Here is a 5,168-nt window from a genome sequence, read left to right on the forward strand (position 1 = left end):
GGCACGTGAGTGAAGCTTCGACATGGCAGTCACCTTCCCTTTATTTCTGCTCTCCCTTCTTTTTGGGTAATGAATCGGGGTGTCGTTAGCTGCCTGCCTTGTGTTCATCACTGTCAGTACTGGCAGGGTAACAGATAATGGCAGAGATTCAAGGCCACCCAGGGAATGAAGCCTGACAGGACCTCATTTATCACTCCCCTTTTAGGGGGTCTCTGTGGTAGAGCTAGCATCAAAGCTGTAATCGAAGCTCACCAGGTCGCACAGGGGCCAGGCAGGATTGCTCCGCCAAAAAGCAACTGGAGCTGTCAAATCTGTTTTGTAAATGAAGTGCTTTTCTAGAGACAGTGTTGTTTATAATTGTCATTCTGTACGTAGTCCCTCAATATCCAAGAGCTGTTCTCCATGTGCTCCCTCTCATTTCTTTCCGACAAATGAAACTTACATTCTGTAGAGAAAAGGTAAGCCAGAAAATGGATTTCTTTGACCTTGGCTATACCACAGCATACTCTAGTTCCGAGGTTTATCTTTTTGCCCTCAAGGATTTGAGTGTCACCTATTTGAGCAGCTCAATTATTGAGAGCAGGTGGGAACGGCCTGACTTGAGAACTGCCTCTTCCCTGGGCAAGTCTATTTCAAGGCTAACCTTCATCCATATATGTCAACAACTTCCAGGTTTATATAAGCAGCCAGCTCAGTCCTGTATTCTCCATTCCAGAACCATATGTCCAAGTCTCTACTTGGAGATTCCACAGGCCCCTCAGATCCATATCCCAGACAGGATAGATCATGTCGACTCCAAACCTGCTTCCCATCTGTATTTTCATCCTGAAGAAATGCACCATCTTCCAACAGGAGAAGAAAAGCATCCGAGATGCTTTGCTCATTTTTACCCTTCTCTAAAATCTAATCAAAACGAAATTTGTTGGAACCAGTTCCTAAGTATCTCCTCCATCTCCTTGTCCCACCTAGATCTTTTCAATAGCTTTCTTATTGCTCTTCCTGCACTTACAATCCCTCAATATTGAATGACCTGCCTGCCCTAGAAGATGCTAGTCCTTTAATGTTCCTGTGCCTTTTTGCATGCTGTTTCCTCTTCCAGGAATGTTCTCCCAATACATGCTCCCTCAGCAGATTCTATTCACTATTTAATTCTCAGTGCAGGGACTTTGTTATCTGTAAAAATGTCTCCAACTCTCTTCCAGTCATTTACTACTTGTTTTAAGGTTGTTGTTGTTGTTTTTCTTTCATGCCTCCTTTCCACCCCGATGCAAATGTTATTTACTGAGAGCTCCCAACTGTCAGGTACTGTATTAGTTTCTTTACATAGTTGTATTTAATTCCCAAGTTAGCCTGTATGATAGATACTGTGAGACCATTTGTACAGATGATGAAACCAAGGTTCAGACTGATTAAATAGTTTCCCCAAATTCATACATGTAGTAAACGGTGGTAATGGGCTTCACCTCCAAGCTGCTGCTCTTCCCATTGTTTTAAACTATATCTGCTCATGCGTTGAGAATAAGCACTGTGTGTTTTTGTTTTCATTTTCCGAGTGCTGAACACAGTGTTTGTTAGGATAGACATTCAACAGGTAGTTACAGAATGAATGAAACTCATAAAAGACTCCGTCTATTTATACCCACAAGGTACATTGTCTCTGTTTTTCACAACAACCCTGAATTACTGGCATTGATTTGCCCAATTTTTGCAGCGGTGGAAACTGAAGCTCACGCAGTTAAATGACTTTGCTAAGGTCATATATGAGGCCGAGTCAACGCTTTCTTTCTCTATAGCCCATATTCTCAACACGGCACGCTAGCTGTCAAAGAGTGACTTCTCCGATGGCAATGAATGAATCGGCATCAAGAAAGGGATATAGAGACATTAAGAGCGTATGATTCAGGTTCAAATGCATTCCTGTGCCCTTCAAGGCTTTCTGTAGTTTCATTATATTCTTTCCAGCCAGGTTTCTCTAACACAACTCTGAGATATCCATTTCCCTTCTGTTTAGTTAGACTAGCGTCTTCACCTGCCCTCTGACACATCATGCCTGTTTCTGATCTCCGATTTTACTCACACTCCTTCCACTGCCTGAAGTGCCCTTCTCTCCTGCTGCACCCAGCCAAATCCATACATCTCTCAAGGACAAGCTCAAGTTCCATCTCTTCTGTGAACTATTCCCCATAGCTCCATCCTGCCCGCCCTAACCAAACATAATGTTGTCCGCACCTTATATTTCGGCCTTGGTTACATAATTCAATTGTGTTGCCGTATACTGTCTCGTATCCTGTAATTACTTCAGCACCCAAGGTTTATTCCCAGGAATATTGCAAACTGCTTGACAGGAAGGACTGTGCTATATATTTCTTTTATATTCCCCACAGTGCATAGCACAATTCTAGGTGGGCCCTCAATAAATATTCATTGAGTTAAATCGAATATGGCACAGACTACATTTAAACCTTCACAAATTTTCTTTTCATAAATTATACAAGCCTAGACAAGAGGATTATTGCAGGGAACCAATGAATATACTCAGTCTGCGCAAGTACACGTGAGATCGCAGGACCGCGATGCAGGCTCTTGGACAAAAAGGAGCGGGTAAAATGGGATTTGGTGCCACGGGTGGGAAGAGGAAGACTGTGCCGGATCAGAGAGGAGGGATGATAGTAGCTGCAGCAAGAGAAGTGAATGAGAGCTCACCACCCAGAAATGTGCCTCCATACCAGAGAGACTGCCAAGGACTTCCGTTTTCTGAAGTTCTTAACAAGTTAAATAATTTGACAATGTGTTCTTTGGTAGTCAGGAGATTTGCTAACCAAATATCTTGCTGGGTCAGCAAAATAACACTACTCTCAATCATTTCTGCACAGGTGGAATGCAGCGTTTTCAGAGTTTTATTAACAAAAAAATACTTCTATTTCTTTGTGCTGCTCCTGCTCCCAATGTTCTCTCCCTTTCTGTCTCTCTTCTCTCTTACTCACACACACACACACACACACACACACACACACACACACACACTCACACACACTCCCTCACACTTACACACTCACACAGACATGCATTGTCTCTTTCACTTGGATAGTCCTCCCTGAATATTTGGGATGATAATAGCCTCTCCTAAGTGACTAGATTCTTGAAAGATTTTGCGATTTTTTTTAAACTTTTATCTTGGATATACATGTTTGAAGATATGGAGGCAGCTGGTGTGTGGAATTTGACTCATTAAAATGACATGACTCTAAAATAATCATTCAGACAAAAAATGACATTATATCAAACCATTCACAACCTTGATGTATCCCTGGGGATTTTTCAGCGTCCTTATTTTTTAAATATCTGGCTTTTTTCCCCCTCTCCTGACCTCATTCCTGTACTTGAAGCTTCTGGATTATTGCCAGGAACACTTTCCGAAACAGTACTGAGAAGATAGAAACCTAACATTCCAGAAGCACAGATTGGGATTAAATGGCAACTCAAGGGACTATTTTGTCCATTTCCTTGCTTTCTAAGGGGAGAGAAATCATAAAACATTTCCATTCACTTGATTGCAATTGAAAATCCTTAAATATCTCCAGGGAAAAACATGCTACCACCTTACCAGGAAATAGTTTCTGATGTTCCATAAATGCTTTCAAACATTAAGAAATTCTTCTCTATAAGGCAATGCTTTTATATCTTCATCGCTCTTTTTCTTCTTTCTTCTCTTTTTGATTCTTGGTGCTTAATCATGAAGCAATGATTAGTTCCCATTTGAAAGCTTTCTGATTCCACTAAGGAAATAGTTTTTGGGAGGTAACAGACAAAAACTGGCTGTTTTTGGCTGGCTGGCCCATCCCAGATCCACATATCTCCACCTCCCAGCTGAGTGTGACCGTGTGACAAGGTTCTGGCCAATGAGTTCAAACAGAGGATGCTGTTTACAGACTTCTAGAAGGTAAGGCATTTGTGTTATTTAAGCTGCTAAGTTTGCGACAGCTCGTTACAGTAGTAACAGGAAACGAACACACTAGGTTTGCTTGTTTTCCTACTTAGCCTCTCTATTCTACACAGCTCCTCGGTGTCTCCCTCTTCTCCCCCCTTCACCTTGTGCTATGAGGACTATTAGTCTTTCTTATGAATCCATTAGAACTTTAGACAATAAACTAGAAATAGGCACTTAAATTCTTCTTTCTTTGGGTAATTGCTCTCAGGTTCCTATTAAATGTAGCCATTTTCACCATGAAGATGGCACTATTGAGCCCATTTAAGTTACATCTCTCATCACTTTGAACTTGGGTTACTGTAGCAACCTTCTCAGTGTTCTCCATTCTATATTTTATCCCCCTAACTAGATACAACAGGTTTTTCTTTGTTTTTTGTTTTAAATGTTTATTCAGGGGTGCCTGGGTGGCGCAGTCGGTTAAGCGTCCGACTTCAGCCAGGTCACGATCTCGCGGTCTGTGAGTTCGAGCCCCGCGTCGGGCTCTGGGCTGATGGCTCAGAGCCTGGAGCCTGTTTCTGATTCTGTGTCTCCCTCTCTCTCTCTGCCCCTCCCCCGTTCATGCTCTGTCTCTCTCTGTCCCAAAAATAAATAAACGTTGAAAAAAAATTAAAAAAAAATGTTTATTCATTTTTGAGAGAGAGCGTGAGCAAGTGTGAGTGGGGGAGGGGCAGAGAGAGGGGGGACAGAAGATCTGAAGTGGACTCTGTGCTGACAGCAGCAGGGCCTATGTGGGGCTCGAACTCACGAACTGCGAGATCATGACCTGAGCCTAAGTTGGACGTTCAACTGACTGAGCCATCCAGGCGCCACATACAACAGATTTTTCTAATGTGACACTTTCGTCATGCAATCCTTGATCAAGAATCTACACTGCTCCATTTCCTAACTAACAGAGACTCAGTCTTCTTTTGAGCCTTCATAATGTGATCCTACTTTGTATTTCCAACCAGAACTTAAACTTTCTGTTTGATTGGGTTACTCTTCTCTCCCATCTCCTATGTCATAACAAATCCTTGTCCAGCCTGTTTCTTTTTTCTTTCCTTTTCTCTTTTCTTTTCTTTTCCCTCCCTTCTTCCCTTCCCTACCCTTCTTTTCCCTTCACTTCTCTCTCTCTCTCACCCCTACTTTCTTCTTCTTTCTTTCTTTCTTTCTTTCTTTCTTTCTTTCTTTCTTTCTTTCT

Source organism: Herpailurus yagouaroundi, unplaced genomic scaffold (genome assembly GCF_014898765.1).
Source record: "Herpailurus yagouaroundi ecotype Mexico unplaced genomic scaffold, PumYag 28, whole genome shotgun sequence".
NCBI lineage: Eukaryota > Metazoa > Chordata > Mammalia > Carnivora > Felidae > Herpailurus > Herpailurus yagouaroundi.